General features: G+C 34.3%; 1 long non-coding RNA gene across 2 annotated transcripts in view; it reads right to left on the bottom strand.

Moving 5' to 3' along the window:
• Positions 1–2,807: 2,807 nt before the first annotated feature.
• Positions 2,808–23,689, bottom strand: part of LOC113602230 (uncharacterized) — a 174,256-nt gene continuing 153,374 nt past the window's right edge. For both annotated transcript variants that reach the window (XR_008291845.1, XR_003423611.2), the window contains one exon: positions 2,808–4,030. This is a non-coding gene — a long non-coding RNA (uncharacterized LOC113602230). The remainder of the gene's footprint in view (positions 4,031–23,689) is intronic.

The following is a 23,689-nucleotide window of genomic DNA, read 5'->3' as shown; positions in this document are numbered from 1 at the left end:
TCATTTCCTGAGGAAAGCAACCACCATTTATTTTATCAGAATGAGTTACATTTCTCCAATACAAAAAAAGCCATTATAAATTTTGTAGATGGTTATCTGAAGATTTCCTGAAGAAATACATCTTGCAGTCAAATTTCTAACTCTATTAGCTCAAATACAACTGGTAACATTCATAAAACAAAGAAAATGGTGTTTGTAGTAGTTTGTTTGGACTGCCATAACAAAATACCACAGATTGGGTGGCTACCCAGCAGAAACTTACTTTCTTCTAATTCTGGAGCTTGGGAAGTGTAAGATCAAGGTGCTGTCAGAATTGGTTTTATTCTGAGGCCTCTTCTCTTTGTTTGTAGGCTGCAGCCATATCTTTCTCTCTGTACTCACATGACCTTTTCTTTGTGTGTGTGCAGAAACCAAGAGAGAATGCTTTATGGTATCTCTTCCTTTAAGAACAATAAGCCCATCAGATCAAAACCCCACCCTTGTGACCTCATTTAACCTTAATTACTTCCTCAGAGATCCTGTATCCATATACGGCACATTGGAAGCTGGGGCTTTACCTTATGAATTTTGGGGGACATAAATATTCAGTCCCAAAATTCATGTCCTTCTCATATGCAAATATATTCATTCTATCCCAGAAGCTCCAAAAGTCTTATTCCATCAACACTAAAAACTAAAGACCAAGGCTTCATTGAAATATTGTCTAAATCAGACACTGTACATAGATGTACAAATTCATCTTGAGGTTTAATTCCTCTCCATCTGCAAATCTGTGAAACCAGACAGGTGTGTTTTCAAAACGCAATGGTGGAACAGACATAAGATACTCATTTCTATTTCAAAAGGAAGAAATCAGAAAGGAAGAACGCGGTGACAAGTCCCAAAGAAGCTCAAGACCTAGCAAGGCAAATTCCAACAGATCTGAAGGCTTGAGAATAACGCTCCTTGGTTCAATGCTCTGCCTTCTGGACTCAGCCGGGCTGCAATACTGCACTGGAGTGGAGGTCCTGCCTCCAAAACTCTGGACAGAGGCTGTCTGACTGGTTGAAACTGAGTCAGTATCCCTGATGATCTCTAAATCACCCTAGGAGTCACTCTTCCCTTTTCTTATATAATAGTGCTTAAAGGAGGGCACTTGTGATGAGCACTAGGTGATGTAAATAAGTGATGAGTCACTAAATCCTACACCTGAAACTAATATTACACAGTACGTTAACTGACTGGAATTTAAGTGAAAATTTGAAAAATTAAATTAATTAAAATAAAATCTTAGTAAATTAAAAAAAAAAAAAAGAAAAGCACCTGTCTGCCACCAGATAACTCTATGGCCTCATTGTATAAAGCCAAGAGATCTGACAGTCTTCCTTCAATTTGTACAACTTCCATCACTTTCAATTCAAACTGGCAGTGTATCTATTTATCTAATCCCATAATCTATCTAGTGATCGTCCAGCCACATCTTCAGTGTTCTCTAGAGAACATGCTTTCTCATTTTTTGAAAATATGGACAGGCTGATTTTCCAAACATTAAATTTTCTCTTCAGTCTCTTTTTTTTCTTTTGGAGCCCTTAGCAGAATCACTTTTTAGCATCCATGTTTCCACAACTATCCCTTCATGGCAATTGACTTTCTCTAACATGCACCTTAAAACTCCTCCAGCCTCCACCTATTATCCCGTTCCAAAGTGCTTACCACATGTTTAAGCATTTGTTACAATAATATCCCACTTCGTAGTACCAAAACATGTATTAGTCTCAAGGGCTGCCATAACATCTTAACAACAGGGATTTATTTCTCACAGTTCTGGAAACTGGGAAGTCCAAGATCAAGGTGGCAATGGCCTCTTCTCTTTGCTTATAGGTACCTGCCATCTCTCTATGTGCTCACATAGTATTTTCTCTGCGCACATGCAGAGAGAAAGAATGCACTGGTATCTTCTTTTATAAGGACATTAATCCTACTGAGTCAGGGTCCCACTCTACTGACCGTATTTGACTTTACTTGCTTCCTTACAGGCTCCATCTGCAAATATAGCAACACTGGGGTTTGGGCTTCAATATATGCATTTGGGGGGAACATATTTGGTCCATAACAGTGCTTTAACGGAAAAGAGGGACACAGGAAAAGTGAGTCCTCAAAACAATAAAAGTAAGAGGGCATTTTACATAATTAGAGAATAGGAGACTGGTTTCTTCGATACCAAAGATGGGGAACATGCCCTTATAATTGACCTATTTATAAATTAAACTCTCTGTATAATTCCACCATAGGAAAAGTAGTTCATTATTTTGCTTAAAATTAAAATGTCTAGGTAATATATTTCAATTCTTATGAGTTTGGAAGACACCATCAAGATAAAACTGCTAGCCTAAGAAATATTTCTTAAACGGAAAGAAATTGAGCAACTTAATTTCTCACCTTACTTGGCAACTTTATATATAGAATATTTTCAAGAAAAGTAATTTTGAATAGTCTATGAAAAGCATGAGTGTGACAGTTCATATGTGGTGAATCTAAGACCTTGTTCCTTAAGCTTTTGTTCACATATCATTTGCAAAGACATCATTTAGTGATATATATTAAAGGATAGATTGCTTGGCTCCACAAAAATGCACTGGATAAGAATCTCCAAGTGCAAGAATTTAGAATTGTTAATTGAATAGTCTGGGATGTGATTTGTAAGTGATGTCCCCAGTGAAGAACTATGGGTCTAAAATGCATTTGTCTTATGACATATCATTTTTCTGAAAAACTGAGAACTATGTAGTAATTTTTTAAAATTTCTTTTTGGTGTTACTTATGAAAAATCTGTTATTAATTCAGCTCTCCTTTTTTTTTTTTTTCCTGGGAATAGATCTCATGCTCTTGTATGCTCTGTGGTCCATGTCACTTTCAGAAGTGTGTGTTAAAGTAGGAAAATAAGTGGATTAATCAAGTGCTTCCAGCATATGGTGATTGAGTGTCGTGTTGTCATTTCACTTGGATACATCTAGTATGTTAGACTGAATCCTGTGAACAGGCTTCCAGTCAGGATTATGCATGTACAGAGAAAAAATATCTTTCTGGCAGAAAACAAATGAAGGGACACATAGTAAGTACTATTTTTTTTTAAACATAGATGTCCAGTTCCCAGTGTCTAGGACCATTAAGTCAATTCAACTGATATGTATTCCTTATGTCACACTGGCTTTATTTCTCATAGTCAGAAACTGTGTGACAGGCTTTACGCTCCTTTGGTAAGAACATGGCATGCTCCAATATTAATTAATCAGTGATTCTGTAGCCAGATCACTACAGCACAAATTGAAGCGAAGATCCCTTCAGTCTCTGGAGAAATTATGCTGTGTAAATTAGCAAATCCAGAAAAATAAGCCACTTAGCATGGGCTCTTATGTAGTCATGTCCACTGTGTATATTTTCATGCCACCACTGATTTGTGATTGTGAACAAAGGAGAAGTTAACAAAGAGAGACTACATTAGACCAATATATACTTTTTTTTTTTCATTTCACCACACATAATGACTAGTAAAAGGAACATCAATCAAAAGAACAATTTTGTTCAGGGGACTCTGAAGATTTTATTAGACTCTATTTTTCCCAGTTTATTAGGAATGGCAAGAAAAAGTTCTGTACTTAGTAAATCAGTGTATTTTTCTGGCTAGAAATCACAAAATATTAAAGTATGAGAGAGGTAACAGATTATTTTGCTATTACCTACTAATTTACTACATAGAAATATGAGACTCAAGCAGATTAAGTGGCTTATCTAATGTCACAAAGATAATTAGTAAAAAGTGGAACAAAACTTCTGGTTCATTGCTTTTTGGGTACTTTTAAATATGCTCTGCTGTTTTCATGTTTTCCAGATTTGCAACAGTGCAAATGAGAGTGAATGGTCCATACTTGAAAGGAATCTTTCTGTTGAAGTAGAAATCCAAGTCAGAACATTTGCAGAGAGGAAATGTCATTTCTATAATTAAGTGAGAAGAGAAAGAAGTCTTGGCATGTTGATTACCTGGGACAGAGCACTGGAAGGTCATTTGCAGTTACAGCATCAAATAAAATGAAAGAAAAGAGGAAATAGTCGATTTTAGGTAGCTTATGCCCTAAACATTGTCAGAGTCAGAAAGGTTATTTTTTTCACCAGAGTAGCCTATAGCTTTATATAGACAATAATTTTATATTTATATTTTATATATTTTTATAAAATATTATATTTATTTATATAAATAATATAGCTTTATATAGACAATATTTTAGCACTAGATACAGTATTTACCATTTTTTCTCCTGGTATCTGTTAAAAATTCTCTTTATTACATTAATGACAAAATATAATTATATACACACACACACACACACACACACACACACACACACTTAGTGAAATACTAAAGTGGTACTCCTATGTAAGTTATTTACAAGCAAGACAGTTTTGTTTATTAACTATTTATATGTATTTAATTAATCTTAAAATGTGTACCCATAGATGAATACTAATACTAAATTATATAAATATAATAACAAATCTCATTCCTGTTATATTTTGTGAAAAGCAATAAATCATTATTGAGAAATACAAATCATCTATTTTCTGTTGTTTTTTTTCTCCTGAATGTTTTCAAAGTTGGAAAATAAAAAGTCTTGTTTTTTATATTTAGAATTTTTTTATTGAATGCTTCTAGTATATCAGCTTAAAAGGAAATGAGAAGCATTTTAAATACATATTTGCTTTTCTATTTTGTTAATGTTTATTTATTTAGTTTTGAGAGACAGAGAGAGATAGACAGAAAACAGGTGAGGGGAAAAGACAGAGGGAGATAGAATCCCAAGCAGGCTTCACGCTGTCAGCACAGAGTACGAGAGACTCGAATCCACCAACCATGAGATCATGACCTGAGCCGAAACCAAGAGTTGGACACTTAACTGACTGAGCCACCCAGGTGCCCCCACTTTCCAATTTTTTAACATGAAATCAGATAAATCCAAATGAAAAAATAAAGTTGAAAATATTGAAAAAAAAGCTACACACTTTGATCAGAAACATACATACTGGAAAAGTCTCTGGAAATAAGCCAATTCGGTATGTGTTTCTGATAATAAAGAGATATCAATGGCAGGACCTCTAAATAGTTCAAATTTGAGATCTGTGAAAAACACTGAATTTATTTTTTTAATACTATCTTGTTAAGAGTGTAGAGTAGATAAGGGTATCTTAATGAGAATGTATATGATATTTAAGTGTATGAGTAAAACATTAATTTGAGTTAAGTAACTCTTGAAAAATGATGTGAGGTCATTGTAGATCAGATTTTAAACACTGAAGGTTGTGCCCATGTGAGACTGAGTTGTTAAATTAGAAAGCTCCAGAGGAAACTGGGATAATAGAATAAAAATACATTATATGAATGGAAAATGGTATTTATATTTTATCTCTACAACTTAAAATACACTTGAAATGGAAGAAAAACAGTAAGATGACATAGAAACATCACAAAGAGATTGTTCTGAAAAGTAAATGAGCTGTTATTGTTTTGAATACTAAAATAGGTATTTCATAAAACCCTAGGAATATAGAATTTTCATTATTTGCATTATCACAATTTGCAAGTTATATATGCATTTTTTATCTCAAAATCAAATTTGTACCTCATTACATAAATGAGTAGTATGTACGATGATTTGTTCTTAAAATTAAATATCCATGATATGAGTGTATTTGGTGGGAATATGTATTGTATTTTAATAGAACCTTACTCTAAAACTTAAACCCTTTTGTTATCAACTAACCTCATAAAAATCCAATAAAAAATTTAGTAATCTAAACATGATGTCCTCTCTGGAATCCTTTAGAAATGCCATGCTGCTGAGGAAATATACATACCTTGTACATCTTAATAGAGAACCTTAAACGATTAATTCAATAATTGTGCAAATTGAATAACTCTCCTGTTATTTTCTTTAGTAATCTGAATTAAAAATAAAGTTAAACTGAAGAAATCCAACCAACTGTGACTCTGAGAAGTCTGAATTCAATCCAATTAATCATAATTTCATATAGCCCATTGGTAATTTACACTGACTTCATCCCTAATATTTTGACACTCATTGACACTTGGCAAGAATTAATTAATGAATCCAAATCCAAAAATGAAATTTTGTTTGATCATGAGGGTGATACATATATGAAATGGGACTCACGATTTAGTGGAACCTCCTTGCCTTGTTATTTACTATCATTTCTGCACTGTTCCTATAATCACATTCCCTCTTTCATTTACTTTTGGGAACTTGTATTTTCTCCACCTCATCCATTTGTGTTAATTGGGAATGCCTACATTTTTACCTGAGTCCACTCTCTGGCCAGAGTTGACTAGTTCAAGAGTAAGCTCAAGCCAGGCAGAGATTTTCCATGATAATTTTCAAACTATTCAGGCTTTGTGAGTGTTAGATACCAAAAAGTGAGGGACTTGAGATTTGTGAGTAGTTAAGTGTCCTCCCTTATGAGAAATGAGCATTCAGTGAGAGTAAATGAAATATATCTGGAGAGAAGACCAAAATTGTAAAACTAAGAGGGAGACCTGGTGGCATTCAAGTTCCTGGTCTGGTATGAATTTTGTTTGCTTATTTTTAAGGCTAGAAATCTCTCTCTCTTCTCACTTTCTCTCCCTTTTTTTTCACTTTGATCATTCAATTTGCTTTCAGAATTTCCTTTTCAAAATGAGTTCAAATTCCAATTTCTTTAATTTCCAATCAGAATATAAATGAACAGAATAGGCCTAAATAGGATTTTATGTGTTTTTTTAAAGTTTATTTATTTTGAGAGAGAGAGAGACCTTGTGAGTGGAATGGGGGAGGAACAGACAGTGAAAGAGAGAGAGAATCCCAAGCAGGTTCTGTGCTGTCAGCACAAAGCCTGACGTGGGGCACCAACCCAGGAACCATGAGATCATGACCTGAGCTGAAATCAAGAGTCCAACGCGTAACCGACTGAGCTACCCCAGCGCCCCAGGTTTTATATTTACAAATAATTTAGGAAGATGTATCTAAAGCAATGGTTCATTTAGATTAATTTTATTTGGCTACTTTATTAATATCTGTATGCATAGTTATCATTTATTATCTGTACAGTGGCAGAATTGGCTGACAGGACACCACTCTCAGTTCACTTTCTGCCTCACCACAAATGCCTTCTCAGCTTCCATTGCTGGCTTCTCCTCTCCTTGTCTTTGACCTCTCAATTTTTCAGCAGTACAGAGTTCAGCCTCAGAAACACCACTCTATACCATCTGTACTCATCCCAGTGACCTCAGGGCTTTAACTAATATCTACATGCTGACTGTCCGAAACTCAATTCTCTAGCCAAGGCCAGGCATATCTTCTGCATGCAAGACATGTATCCCATATGGCCTACTAGATCTTTTCACTGGAGGTGTCTAATAGTCATCTCATGATTAACATCCACATTTAGGATAAGCATCCTCATAGCCTAAACTTACTGTCCCTACCATCCTCGTCTTAAAACAGGCCCCCACAGCCTCTCAGTTGTGCAAGCAAAAAAGGGACTGAGAGTGACTTCCGAGGTATACATATACACATACCTCAGAGATATTGCATGCTTGTTTTCAGACCACTGCAATAAAGCAAGTATCACAACAAAGTGAGTCAAATAATTTTTTTTGATTTTCAGTGCATATAAAAGCAATGTTTACACTATACTGTAGTCTATTAATTGTGCAATAGTATTACGTGTAAACAATGTACATACCTTAATTAAGAAATACTATAGTGCCAAAAAGGCTATCATCTGAGCTTTTAGTGAGATACAATCACTGATCACAAATCACCATAGCAAATACAATAATAATGTCAAAGCTTGACATATTGTGAGAATTACCAAAATGTGACACAGAGATATGAAGTGAACAAATGCTACTGAAAAAATGTTGCCAATAAACTTGCTCAATTCAGGATTGCCACAAATCTTCAATTTGCAAACAAATACAGTATGTGTAAATCACAATAAAGTACAATAAATTGAGGTATACCTACATATATATATTATATATTTTATATTATATATAAGTTATATAATATATAATTATATTGCAATCATATAATATATAATATAATAAATTATAATAAATATAATTATATATTTATTATAAATATATAATATATGTAATATGTTGTATATAATAAATTATATATATTGTATATACTATGTATTTATTAATATATTATATATAATATATATTTTTATATCCTCAGGTAATTTCTATTCTTTCTAAACACAATATGTATCGAAAACCTGACCATTACAATCTAATTTTCCACTACTTTGGTCAAAACTTTCATTATATCTAGCAGCTTTTGCAACATCTCTGACATGTCACCCTGCTTCCACCTTCCGCAAATGAATTATTGTAACAGCTTCTGAATGACTCTTTTCACTCTATACAGCAGGCAAGGAGGTACTTTAGAAAGATTCTGTCATTGTTGCCTTAGGACCCCCCAACAGCATCTCATCTCTTTCTAAATATAAGCCCCAATCTCTACCATGACCTTGAAAATCTAACTTAATCTGACCAGAGGCTAACTCTGATTTCATTTCTTACTGTATTTACTTTCCTTCTCTCTAACCAAGACACATTTGCCTTCTTGCTGTTCTCTGGACACATCAAATATGATCCACTTTTGTAACCTTTCCTCTGTCTGGAAGGGACAGAAATATTTGTATGACTTACTTCATTAATTCCTTTAATTATCATATTTTTTCTCAATATCCTATAGTTTTTATTTATCTTTGATATTTTATAACATTATTTTTAAAGAATTCCTTATTTTATTTCATTTAAAAAATCCTGGGTGGCTCAATTAATTAAGCATCTGAGTCTTGATTTCAGCTCAGGTCACGATCTTGTGGTTTATGAGATCATGTCCCAATATCGGTCTCTGCACTGTCAGCACAGAGCCTGCTTGGGATTATCTCTCTTCTCTCTCTCTGTCCCTCTCCCTGCCCACGCACACACACACACACTCTCTCAAAATAAATATAAATAAAATTTAAAAAATCCTCCATTTAGTCATTTACACTTTTCATCATTATGAATTATTACATATTTATAAAATGTAATTGTTAAAATCTCATTATATTGAGTGAATATTTTCCCTTTATTATTTCTTTCCTGAAGAATCAGACATATAAGTTTTTAAAAAAAATTTTTTAACGTTTATTTATTTTTGAGACAGAGAGAGACAGAGCATGAATGGGGGAGGGTCAGAGAGAGAGGGACACAGAATCTGAAACAGGCTCCAGGCTCTGAGCGGTCAGCACAGAGCCCGACACGGGGCTCGAACTCACGGACCACAAGATCATGACCTGAGCCGAAGTCAGACGCTTAACCGACTGAACCACCCAGGCACCCCAGAGTTTTTAACAGTTGATACATTAAATTATAAGTTTCAAGTTTCAGTCAAGTTTTGCAACTCAGTGGAGTAGGTGTTAATTTTCCATTTCATAAAAACCTAAGACTCAAAAGCCCAGTCATACAACTAAATATTTGAGAATCAGGATTCAAACATGTTTTGCTCCTTAGACAAATGAACTTTCTCATCAGACCATAGCTCTGTTCACTACCTTTTGAGCAGTGCAACAGCTTTTATCACCTCTCAGTTAAAATCCTTTCCCATAAATTTGAATCTTTTTAATGTGTGTGAACTGATTACTTAATTCTCTGATCCTTAGCGATTATTAATGAACTTTGTACATAATATGAAAGCGTGTGATGCCCACCTGAATTGCATTTGTTAGTCACATATTCCTTAGTAAACTTTACAAAGCAATAATCAAAATTTTATGTCACCAGATATTTTGTACTTAAGAAAGATTTGATTTCTTTTTCCCCTTGGAGCACAAGATCTTTGTCTCTATTTGTCATTACCACAATTTGTTGCTATATATTTAATGCAAACAACATGGAAAACAATGCCATACATAATCTCTGTCACAATTACCACCCAACACACAATCAATGCAATCTGGTTTAAGTACTTTAAAATGTTATAAAATTTGGCAGCAATTGATAACAATATAATGAATTTTCATATAAGATAGCTTTCATCAATAAGACGCAATTTTCTCTGTATGAGAAAATGTTTAAATTGGAATATTTCTTGTTCTCAAATGGTTCTACTGCTCATTTACTTTCATAAGCATTCACCTTGGTCATAGCTAAACATTTTTAATTTTAGTAATAATGTCAAATTGTTATAATTTTAGGCTTTTACAATATTCTATCTTGTTTGATTTACTCTCTTAATCCTATGACATAGGGGGGTAGAATAAATATTAACCTCACTTTATAGATTAATGAAATATCCCATATAAAGTAAAATGTACTGAAAATAACTAGTACATGAATAATCAAAATTAGAACAAGTTTATGGGGACTTTTAGTCTCCTGCAACTGAATATTATACTATATATAAGTCATTGCATACCTAAGTGGTTCTCTTCAGAATCTAAAACTCAGAGGTTAGGGGCGTTTGGGTGACTCAATCGGTTAAGTGTCTGACTTCAGCTCAGGTCATGGTCCTGCGGTTTGGTTCATGAGTCCCTGTGTCCAGCTCTGTGCTGACATCTCTGAGCCTGGAGCCTGTTTTGGATACTGTGTCTCCCTCTCTCTCTGCCCTCCCCCACTTGTGCTCTGTCTCTCTGTCTCTCAAAAATAAACAAGCGTTAAAAAAATAATACTAAAACTCAGAGTTTATATTTTTATTTATTTTTCCACAGTAAATAATTGTACAAATGATGTGTAACCTAGTTGGTTCTGTAAAACATATTTTAAAGTTTTCTATGTTAAGATGATGTTCTAAAAGCCCTTTTGAATTGATAAAATAATCAACTGGCACTAGTATCAAGAAGTGGCTAATTTACCTGACATTTTCAATATTTATATGGCTTTTCTGGAAAACTTTAAAAGTATTATTAACTAAAATAGTCATTGATGGCATTATTAGAACTATTCTTTTGGATCCAAACACTGCTTCTTCAAATACAGAGAGAAGAGATAAATGATAAAGAGCAGAAAGTAATCATAATTTCCTCTTTTAAGACATGATTAAAAGGGCAATTTAGAATGTAATAATTAATGTCAGTGATAATTGCATTACTGTATGACACGCTGAGACATTCTGTGTCATTTAATAGGTTTGGATTTGCAAGGCAAACTTCTAAAAGCTGGTTAATTCCTCACAGGCAGTATGCCTACAGTTTAGATAAGAGCCACTAGCTTCATTATTTTGGATCCAATGAGGTGGACATAGTGAATAATTTAGACTTATACCAGGCGGTACTCTGAAGACATTCTCCACATCATTCAGTAAGTATCACTTTTGTTTTTTAAATAGGAATAAGATTTTGATTAAAATGGTGTTATGCCAATTTAAAGTTAGTTATGAGGTAGACACTACATTAAGTAAGCATTAAAACACTGGGTGCACAATGATACATAGTGGCAAAAGGTAAATACTTCTATGTATTCATTGACTTACATATCATTTTTGAATACCTAATAACTGATCTAAAAATAGAAAAAGTTATAATTTGGTGAAAGATACAAGTCAAAACTAAATCACACCATTCTGCAGACTTACAAATGCTGCAACTGAGATTATCATGGGTACAATGAGATTAAGAGCAAGTAGTGATAGAAAACCTAATTTTATGGGTTCAGAAAAGACTTCTTTAAAAAGGTGCTATTTATCTTGATAGGTAAAGAATAAATACATGTTAACTAGTTAGAGACGATAGTGTAAATGAGTGAAAATTCTTAAAATACCCAAAGGCAAGAGAAATAAGGTGTTTTTTCAGGTAATTAAGGTATATTTGGACCATAAATCATTGAATAAATGGAGAACGATCAGGAAGTAGATCACAAAGGGCCTGGTGAAACATGTGAGGAGATTGGACTTTATCCTGAGGGTAATAGGAATGATTGAAAGGATTTATTAGTAATTTATAGATCAGATTCGTCTCTTCGTATGGCAATTCTGACTACAGTGTGGAAAATGAATTAGAGCGAAGTGACTTTAGAAATAAAATGGAAGTATTTATGAATTTATTGCTATGCTCCAAAGATGTAATGAATCATAAAAAAAGGTAGTAAAGGTTTAAACAGGGAAAAGTAAATAGATTTGAAAGATAAGGAGGTAGTTATAAAGTCATAGAAGAAAGGAAACTGTATTAGTTTCCCATTGCTGCTATAATAAATTATAAGAAACTTCTTTGTTTAAAACAACACTAATTTATTATTCTATAGTTCTGTAGATTAGAGTCTGTGACACAGGTCTCACTGAACTGAAATCAAGGAGTTAGCAGGTTTGTGTTCTTTTCTGAATGGTTGGGAGAATCTGTTTCTTTTCCTTTTCCAGCTTATAGAGATAGTCTTTATTCCTTGGCTCTTGACACCTTTTTTCACTTTCAAAACTAGTGATGCTGCATTTTTCTGACCCTGCTTAATAGTCTCCCTCTCTTACTACAGCAGAGAAAGGTTTTTGGATTTTAAGAACTGGGTTAGACTGGATTCACCCAGATGGTCTAGGATAATCTATTCTTGTCAAGGTCCTTCATTGAATCATGTTTTCATGGTCCCTTTTGCCACATACACTAACATATTCACAGGTTCTGGAGATTAGACATGGATATTTTTGAGGACCATTATTCTGCATATCACAGAACAGGAAAGGTCAAAGGTGAACCACTTGTTTCTCATGTGGTAAAATTTTGCCTACCAAGATAGATAAAAGAAGAATTAGGAGCAGTAAGACATTATAACTAAAGTAGTAGGATAAACAAACAAAAACAAACAAACAAAAAAAGAGATGCAGATTATGAGAGAGGAGCGAACTGATGACTGATCATGGTAATACAGTAACTGGAAAAGGAAATAAGGAAATACATGCTTCTCACCAGGTTTGAACAACAAGATATTGATCCCTTATAATGGATCATCTCAAATCAACACGTATGTGATTATTTTGTTAGAAAACTTTTTAAAGTGTTGAAATAAGAGTCTCATCATATAGTTCTTTTGTTCTTTTGATTGAAGTAAAATTCACATGACATAAAATTAACTATTTTAAAGTATATGATTCAGTAGAACTTAGTACATTCACAATGGTTTGCAATCATCACCTTTATCTAGTTATGAAATATTTTTATTATCCTGAAATAAAACTCCATATCCATTAAAAATAGTTTCTTGCCATTTGTTCCAACCCAACAGCCTCTGACAACCACTACTCAGCTTTCTATCTCTATGGACCATAACACAGTTTAAACTTTGGGGGTATACGGTTTTTTTCTTTTTTGTTCAAAAACTAGATGGACTAGGACAACAGATGTACATGAATAATGGTGGACTAGAGTAGATTTCATACATTTTATCCCAAGGCTAGTTATATGACTCAGATGGTAACATTCTTTCTGTGTCATAATGAGACATAACATGTTGCAGATTTATTGGGAAACATGTTTTCATAGGCAACTGCTAAAATGACAAAGAGGAAGAAAAGCATATTTGTCTCTGTGCTATATGTATCAAAATAAGATTTTTGTTATATTTTAGAAGGACTAAATATAAATTTCGTTATTAGAAGGAAATAGTCAACTGTATCAAGTAATCTAGAAAGCTCAATCAGTAAGTTAATACATATGGCAAACAATCTGATTTGTAAGTAAGAAAAACACAATTTATATTAAAAGAGAAGTCACTTGCAACATATTTAAACAATGGATTATAGTTTATACTTCTGTATTTAAAGTGTGGAAATTATTTCCCCTTTAACATTAAAAAGGCAACCTTCTTATAAACTTTTAAAAATAAAATTTCCAGGTTTCTTTAAAGTTTTTTTCTTCCTGTTCAGGTTCATATTAAATATTTAGGATTAAAATTTATGTGTGATATAGAGAAGACAAAGAAAACTCTTTAAATACTTACTTTTGTAATGCTTATTTATTTTTGAGAGAGGGACAGAACATGAGCTGGGGAGGGGAAGAAAGAGAGGGAGACACAGAATCTGAAGCAGATTCAGGCTCAGAGCCTGATGCGGGGTTTGAACTCACGAACAATGAGATCATGACCTGAGCTGAAGTCTGATGCTTAACCAACTGAGCCACCAAGGCATCCCTAACTCTTTAAATACTTATATTGACAGAGTAATCTTTGAAAGAATGGCCAAAGTTTAGCCTTAGCACTTTAAAAAATAAATGTTTATTTATTTATTTTGAGAGAGAGAGGGCAGGGGGAGGGACAAAGAGAGAGAGAATCCCAAGCAGACTCCACGCTGTTGGTGTAGTAGAGGCCCACACAGGACTTGATCTCATGAACCATGCGAGAGATCATGACCTGAGCCAAAATCAAGAGTCGGATGCTTAATTGACAAGCCACCCAGGTGCCTACCGTCTTTCAGTGTCCAGTTTATATGCAAAGTTTTTCTGTATTTTCTGGATCCTGATTTCCCAATATTTTTTCTCACTGTTTCTACCAAACTGCTCCCAGAAATGATCCCAAACTTATTGCCAATGTCTTAAGAGCTAATAAGAGTTCAAGGTGAAATTAACTATAATTTAACATGAATTAAAACCTTAAAATTATCGGATAAAGTTCTAATTATGGAATTGTTCAGAGAAAAATAGCAGACATATTGAGCATCCCAGGGAAAAGTATTGAGGCATCTGCTAGACTACTTATAAGAGGTGTTTGTTGATGATGCAGATAAAATGTGATTGTGACCCACCTTAGCAGTTAATAAATAGAGAGGAAAAACAGAGTGTGCCATAATTTGATTGTTGTATAACATTGCTTAACAGTGGGAGAAAATAAACTATGTTTTGTCTATCAGTGAACACTTATTGAATGACTAATGCATGCAGAAATATGTTAGAGGAAAATACATCGGTAATAGATGTACTAAAAACTACCAAAATTCCTAATGAAGGAAAGTATATCAAGGAAGTATATATCAGCTATCTTAAATGTGGTGCAAGAATGTTACTGGAATTCATAAGAAGTAGGACAAAATTGTCACCAGGCTATTGAGGAAGGCTAAACAGAGGCAGTGAGTAGAGCTGGAAATGGAGAAAAAAAAATCTATCTATCTCTAAACAGCAATAGCCCTAATCAAAATTCTGCAACATTACCAGGAAACAAATTATTGTTCACATTTTCTACATACTCAAAGTGAGACTTGCATTTTTGTTTATCAATGAAGCACAGCGATGTCCTGTGATAGAGTCATTAGAAGCTAGGATTCATGGGTGGTTTGGTGGATGACACAGAATCATGAAAAATCATGTAGCACAAATTAAATAAATAGTATTAGGAAACTAGGGAGGCAAGAAGATCTGCACTGCTTTAATATAAACATGTTCCACAGACTCATGGCATTGCGAGTACAACATTGCTACCTTTTCTTCATGTTGAGACAGGGACATATGAAATTAGTGGGGACAGCACATTTGAAAATAAAGAACATGAGGAGAAATCTTTCTGGACATTACAAAGAATCTTCACACGCACTGATTATCATGTAATAAGCAAGTATATAACTATCTCTTCTCCACTAATTATTCTAAAATCTTCATCAATAAATCATTATCACCACACTGGACTATGAAATTTGTGACTGATTTTTCATCAACTTCTTTGTCTAAACAGAGAACACTAAAAATAGTTTTAGTGAAGTCTCAGCATTTTATGAGTCTAACATGAATAAAAAGTAATTATATGAGAAAATAATACCTGACATTTCCTGAGTGGATGCAATGTGCCAGAAGCTCTTGTTTTCTAACTAGAATGCTCTATTTTAATGCTTAGAGCAACCTATAAATGAAGTTCTACTAGTATCTTTATCCCCTTTTGATAGTTAATGGAGTTGAGGACACTGAAATTTCTAGAATTCAATACAAAAGTGTTCTGCACTTGAATATTTCTTTTAAAAATGCTCACCAACTTTATTTTGTATAAGTGTATTTATTCATTTTGAGAGAGAGCATGAATTGGGTAAGGACATAGAGAGAGGTAGAGAGAATCCCAAGCAGACTCTGCGATGTCAGTGCAGAGACCAATGTGGGGCTCGAACTCATAAGCTGTGAGATCATGACCTGAGCCAAAATCAAGGATCAGCTGCTTAACTGACCGAGCCATGCAGGTGCCCCTGCACTTGAACATTGTTGTAATATACATAGAGATTGGCAGATTTGCCCCTCCCACCAGCTCTGCAACATCTGTTTTCATCTGGCTACAAAACTTTTCTCCTTGGATCTAGTGCCTGACAGAGTCTCTCTTGACCAATATGCTTCCTACATTCAAAAACATCTTGTAAAAATAGATCATCCTCTAAGCTTCTGACCCTTGTGCTTCTAAACAGAAGAGTTCAAACGCATGTAAAGACAACACATTCTAAAAAATTCACACCCTTGCTGTCTGGCCAGCCACTAAATTACCAGTATTCCTGCTTCCTTGCCTCCTCCAAAGTGAAATAAAACACAGTCAGACCTCCATGCATGTTAATAATAAAGACAGAGAGGTACCAGTTACTGGAAACACATCTGAATTCTGGTGTAGCTAGGCAGAAAAGTAGTTTATTTTTGTCTAATGTACAACACTGTATACCCAGACACCTTTAGGCAAGTATGTAGGAGCATCTTACACAGGAAGAAAACACGTATTACATCAAGTATGTCTATAAATATCTAGTTTTGTACTGATTGACTTTAAAAAAATCATTTACCAGTATATTATTTATTGTCTTGTAGTTTCAGAGAGCAAAAGACCTATTATCTAACTAACAGCAAGTATACCAATATACTTTCAGTTACCATTTTACTAAACAGAAAACATACAAAAGAGAATTAAATACATCATATAGGATAAAACTCACACTTCGATATAAACTTCTATAAAAATAATTCATCAAGTGATATGCAGAGAGATAAAGCTGACCATGGGGAATATTAACTGATATGTAAACAAATAAATGGTTCAAAAGCATTTCAGAAATAAAATCTACTATATAAATATTCACTATTAATACAGATTTTATTTAATATTCTGTCCTCTATCGTTTCTTAGTATTTACCTTCAAGTCCGCCAAAGAATTTCAGGACAACCATATGGTGAATTTTGAGAAAACAATTTGCAGGCAGAAATGGGGAAAATGTGAAAATGTTATTTACTGACAAATGACTTTAAAAATCTAAACACATTAACTCTTAAAATTTTCTTCTGTCTTTGCTTTGGCTGAACACTGAATTTTCTTAATAAAAGGCATCTGAATAGAAACCTCAATGTCTTGGGGGTGCCTAGGAGGACCAGCCAATTAAGCATCGACTCTGGATTTCTGCTCAGGCCATGATCTCAGGGTCCTGAGATTGAGCCCCGTGTCAGCCTCCATCCTCAACACGAAGCCTGATTAAGATTTTCTCTCCCTTTCCCTTTTCCCCTCTCCCAGGCTTGCACACACTCTTTCTTTTTCTTTCTTTCTTTCTCTTTCTTTCTTTTTTTCTTTCTTTCTTTCTTTCTTTCTTTCCTTCTTTCTTTCTTTCTAAAATAAAATAAAATAAAATAAAATAAAATATAAAATAAAATAAAATAAATAATAAATAATAAAAAAAAGAAACCTCAATGTCCAGTATTATACCTAAACTAAAAAAGTATATAATCTTGAATTTTCACAATGGGTAACATATTCACAAACTCTAGTATAACAATTGATGTTATATTTCACTTGTTTCCTGATCTTTTTAATAGTGCTTCATTTAAAAATTATAACACATTATAATTAAATATATATATTTAATATTTAATAAATATATATAACACATAATAATTAAAAAATATAAGCACATTGATAAAGCTCAACTCATGAAAAAATGGGTTCGGATTGAAAAAAGAGTAACATTATGACAGTAGGATGTACTAGTAACCTTTTCCCACCTGTACCATTATTTGTTTTTTTAGGAGTACTTTTGAGCTTCATTATTGCAGTGTTGTTCAAGTTTGCAAATATAGTTCAGATGTACCTAAAAATGTTACATTTTGGTACATTCTGTTTCTGTTATTTATCTACTTTTGCTTGGTCCAATTTATGTTATTTATTTGTTTGTTTGTTTGCTTATTCATCACTTACATATAATACCCAGTGCTCATCCCAACAACTGCCCTCCTTGATACCCAACACCCATTTTCCCCACCCTCATAAACCCTCTGTTTCTTCTCTGTATTTAAGTTTCTTACAGTTTGTCTCCTTCTCTGTTTTTATCTTATTTTTCCTCCCCTTCCCTTATGATCATTTGTTTAGTTTCTCAAATTACACATCTGTGTGAAATCATATCATATCTGTCTTTCTCTGAGTGACTTATTTCTCTTAACATAATACCCTCCACTTCCATCCGCGTTGTTAGATCCACCATATAACAACCACCATTTTGGCAAATGTTATTTATATAAAGGACAGACTCCTTCACCTCCTTTCTTTGAATTTACCCACTCTGATCATATTAATTGGATAGAGATTACTAATATGATTACTAATACTGCTACTATCCCACTACTGCCACCACTATAATTTTCCTTGAACGATTAATTTCCTTTTGTAAAGTGTCTCACATACATTACAGTGTTGGGTCATAACAACAACCCAGTTTTACAGGCAAATATTTATTACTCTCTCTTTACTGAAGAAGAGAAGTTGAGGCAAGACCAAAAAGGTAATTTTCTTACTCAAGATCACACAGTTAATTTCAAGTGAAATACCTGGATGATTAGAAACTGTTAATCACTGACAAGGGAATGATTTTCAGTGCAATGTGGAGCACTACTCTAAGCAGTAAAGTAGAAATGTGTAAAAGGCACTAGAGGAAGCACACATTGTGTTTTCAAAGCCAGAACTCTACCTGAGTCTTCTCTTATTTTAGATTTTCTTGCTATATAAAATGTACCTCTTCACCCACAAAGATTTTCATAAGCTGATGAGGATCTAGGGCTTCCTTTAAAGAGAGCATATCAATGCATTTGTAAACTTACAGTCTGGTCTAACTATGGACCGGGTAATATTGGCCAGATTGTTTTCTATGCTTCTTTGGAACCATTTCCTCATGTGTAATGCCAAGGGTCTGACTGAGATAGTTTCTTACAGTTTAAAAATCTGATCATTCAATCTCTGGACCTGATCACTATACCCCACCTCTACATCCCACATCTGATACTGAGCCTGGAACTTATTGCTGTGGGTATTCAGTAAACAAGGAAGCCAAATTCACCCTGGCTTGGCTCGGCATGCCAGATTCTGATACTTATTCTTAGAAAGGTTTCCATGGTCCTTCCCTCACTCCCCAGCCCCCTCCCCCATATTTATTCAGCATGACACTGAACAAGAATAAGGGGCTCCCATACCAATGCAGATGCAGGAAGTCATTTTAGCAGGTAAACTTAGTAATTCATGCCCCTACAGGCTTCCTGCTTTAGGACACTTTTGTGATTGAAGTTTTGCAGATTGCCTCATTTAGGAGAGCACATGATAGGGGAAAGTGTTGGTTTATATACATAAAGGTGGTGAACTTGTTAAGTAAATATAAGACTACCGTTCTACCACCAGGAACCAAGTCCTGTGCTCCACTCCACTGCCTTAAATAACGTTAAGCTCTATCTATAGCAGGAATATATTTTTAAGTTCTCTATTCATACCCTATATAAAAATAGATTAGGCTGAGTTCATGCTAATATTTCTTCTAGCTTCAGCAGTCTGGAAATTCATTTGGTGTAAGAATATTCCTTATACTATATGAAATCAGAAGTTATGCTATGTGTATAGTGATGTTTCTTTTATGTATCCATTTAGACAGCCATTCATTTTATTTACTTTTCATGTTTTTACTGCTGCACATTTTATTTTGGTGTGAAGCTTCAGCCTATTGAAATGATATTTGCTCATATTCATCTAATTTTTTCCTCTTCATGTTTTTCCTCCCTTGGGGCAGCTGAAAAAAACTCAATCTATAGACATTGCCCAAATTATCTAACATTTCTGCCTCATCTTCTAAAACATGGCTGTTATTACCCCTCTGCTCTGTGTTTTGTTTCTACTTTAAAATTGGATTAGTGAGAGCATGCCTGAGGCACTGAAAGACAATTATTTCTCTTATGTTCTGTTCACGGTGATTTTTTTTCAGAAACTCCTTTTACGAAGACGTGAACTCCTAGCATTTTAAGTGCTACAAAAGCCACTGTGAAATTGTCACTGACGTGATTTCAACATAGGGACTACTAAACATCTTTGTGAGAAATGTTGACAAAGTCAACATCATGGGGCAGAATCTGTAACGAGAATATATGTTTCTAATGTTACAACCACATGAGGCAAAGTATTAGCCAAGAGATCCAAAGCGTCTGCAAGAATAAGAAGGCCATGCTGTTCACTTTTACTTGCACAAGCACACTTACTCTCTGTCCCCTTGTGACTCCCTCAGGCCTCATTTATTTGGGGGTACCTTGGCCATTCAGTTTAGCAGTTTATGTGTGTGTACTGCTGGAGAAATATGGATGCTCATCCTTAAGTAAAAAAAAACCAAAAAACAAAAAACAAACAAACAAATCAGACTCCAGGTCATATCTTCTCAGATTGAACAACAACCACCACCAAATATATTGGGTCTAGCTTGGGGCGCCTGGGTGGCTCAGTCGGTTGAGCGTCTGACTTCAGTTCAGGTCATGATCTCAGTTTGTGGGTTCCAGCCCCGTGTCAGGCTCTGTGCTGACAGCTCAGAGCCTGGAGCCTGCTTCGCATTCTGTGTCTCCCTCTCTCTCTGCCCCTCTCCTACTCGCACTGTCTCTCCACAGTAAATAAATGTTAAAAAAATTAAAAAAATATTGGGACTAATTTATTAATTATTTAATAAGTATCATTTATTAATAACCTGAGTTTATTTTTTTGTTTTTATTTCAATTACAGTTAGTTAACATACAGTGTTATACTAGCTTCAGGTCTACAATGTAGTGATTCAATAATTCCATACATCACCCAGTGTTTATCATGACAAGTACACTTAAGCCCCATCACCTATTTAACCCATCCCCCCACCTCTCTCTCCTGCTATAACCATGTTTGTTTTCTCTAATTAAGAGTCTGTTTCTTGGTTTGTCTTTCTCTTCTTCTCCCTTTTTCCCTTTGCTTGTTTTGTTTCTTAAATTCTACATATGAGTGAAATCATACGGTATTTGTCTTTCTCTGACTGACTTATTTTGCTTAGCATTATAATCTCTAGTTCCACCAATGTCATTGCAAATGGCAAGATTCTATTCTTCAATTGATGGACATTTGGGCTGCTTCCACATCTTGGCTATTGTAAATAATGCTGCTATAAACATTGACATACATGTATCCCTTCAAATCAGTACTTCTGTATCCTTTGAGTAAATACCTAGTAGTGCTGGATCATAGGGTGATTCTATTTTTAACTTCTTGAGAAAATTCCATACTGCTTTCCAGAGTGGCTACACCAGTTTGCGCTCCCAGCAATAGTGTAAGAGAGTTCCCCTTCCTCTGCATCCTCACCAATGCCTGTTGTTTCTTGTTTTGTTGATTTTAGCCATTCTGATAGGTGTGAAAAATAACCTCATTTAAATTTTAGTCTACTCTGATTTTAGGTAATTTTCTAAACTTTGAAGTTCAAATTCTTCTACCTTGAATGAGAGAAAATGATACCTTTTTAAGCAAGGATTTTAGCATAATTTAAACAAGATAATACAAGAAAATGCATACTGTGATGCCTAGTGCATATTCTTTTAATAAACATGTACATAGAATTTATTTGTTCCAGACACAGTTAAATGTGTCTTATCTACATTATATTACTTCATTTTACAGATAAGAAAGATCAGATGAGAGAGATTTTAGGTAACTGAGATCTCAAAGCTAATGCATGGAATATTGTAATTCAAATCCAGGCAATAGAGTCAAGAATTCATACTCTTGACCTAAACTTTCAATAGTGTGTGATTCCTGCCTATCCTTTTGGATCTATTCCTCCTCTTAACAGAAACCAAAAGCTTCCCAACACATCACAGTTCTCATGAAAAATTTAGTATATTTTGACAGTTGACTACTACTACCCAAATTTGTGTATGGTAATGCGTAACTCCCAACAGATTTCTGGAATGCTAATTTTCTTTCATTCGTCTTTAGAACAGCCTAAGCAGTTTAATAGTTCTCCAAGTGCCCATAAGATTTTTTCCTTTGGCACAGAGAATGGTTTCAATTTGATATCAAGTACTTGTGAACCACTTACACCATTTCAGAACAACCACAAAGGACCCTGGAAGAACTGATTAGGTCAAAACCCATTAATCTCTCTTTGAATGAGTCTTGGCGGTTCACAGAATTTATGAGGCCAGGATGTCTCTAACAGGTTTTACTTGTTCCTCTGAAAACATTCAATAACTCTGTAAGCATCTGTTTACACAGTTTTGGTTTCGTTTGTTTGTTTTTTTCTCTCCAAGGGAAGGAAAATAAAAAACAAGGAGAAGAATGGGAAGAGGATGGTTGATTACTGAGCATTTAGTCATGGAAGAGAGAAAGGTTAAGGACAAATAGGTCTTACATTTTATTTTTAAATGAACACAAACGGGGGGGGCGGGGCTGCCTGGGTGGCTCCATTGGATGAGCGACCGACTATTGATTTCAGGTGGGGGGCATGATCTCATGCTTCGTGAGATGGAGCCCCGAGGTGGGCTCTGTGCTGAAGCATGGAACCTGCTTGGGATTCTCTGTCTCCTGTCTCCCTCTCTCTCTGCCCCTCCCCTGCTCTCTCTCTCAAAAATAAACAAACATTAAAAAAACATATTTATGCAAACTGGTATTTTTTTAAATATTAGGAGAACATCAAGCCTACCTTATTCTTTCTGATTAACACTAAAGCCTATGCTTTGACATTGTAAGACATCATAGCGTAGCTTTGGTGATTACCAGAAAATTATATCTCAAAAGTATTTGGACAGTTGATCTCCATCAAAACTCTCAAAAGAGACAAAGTTAGTTTATGTATTCTTTCACATAAGCTAAGGTGACTCTCCAGATTTATCCAAACTATTAATTGGAATATTTGAAAAATATTTAGGCTTGAAAATTTTCCCTCCAAACCCACTCATTTTCTTTTACAAAATTGCAGTTTGCGTTGTAGCCATAAGCCGTCAGCAAGTGGAGTTATTATAATAAGTCCTCTAACACTTGTCACTGGCTTTATTTGTGAGAATGAATTAAGAGATGTTGTTTTCTTGAGTGGAGTTGTGTTACATCAAAGCTTCGGTTGCATTTAACTTGATGATAAGAAAAAATAATTATTTTACAGTGTTTGTCACAATAAAACTTAAACCCAAAACTGCTATGAAATGTATAAGGTACTATCATCATGAATACATTCGGTATCTATTAAACATTTTCTATACTTATAGATACCTGTGTAAATGCTTTTTGGCATTATATAATTTGTTTTTTACACTATCTTTGTGAGGCAAGTACTAATATATTAATGTATATTTGAGATACTGAAGCTTGAGAATTGTAATAATCTGCCCAAAGTCATGTAAATTTGCAAGCAGGAATTCAAACATAATTTAGTCTAACTC

The sequence above is a fragment of the Acinonyx jubatus genome, chromosome D3 (genome assembly GCF_027475565.1).
Source record: "Acinonyx jubatus isolate Ajub_Pintada_27869175 chromosome D3, VMU_Ajub_asm_v1.0, whole genome shotgun sequence".
NCBI lineage: Eukaryota > Metazoa > Chordata > Mammalia > Carnivora > Felidae > Acinonyx > Acinonyx jubatus.
The sequence above is the reverse complement of the archived record's forward strand: the minus strand, read 5'-3'. Positions and strand labels throughout refer to the sequence as shown.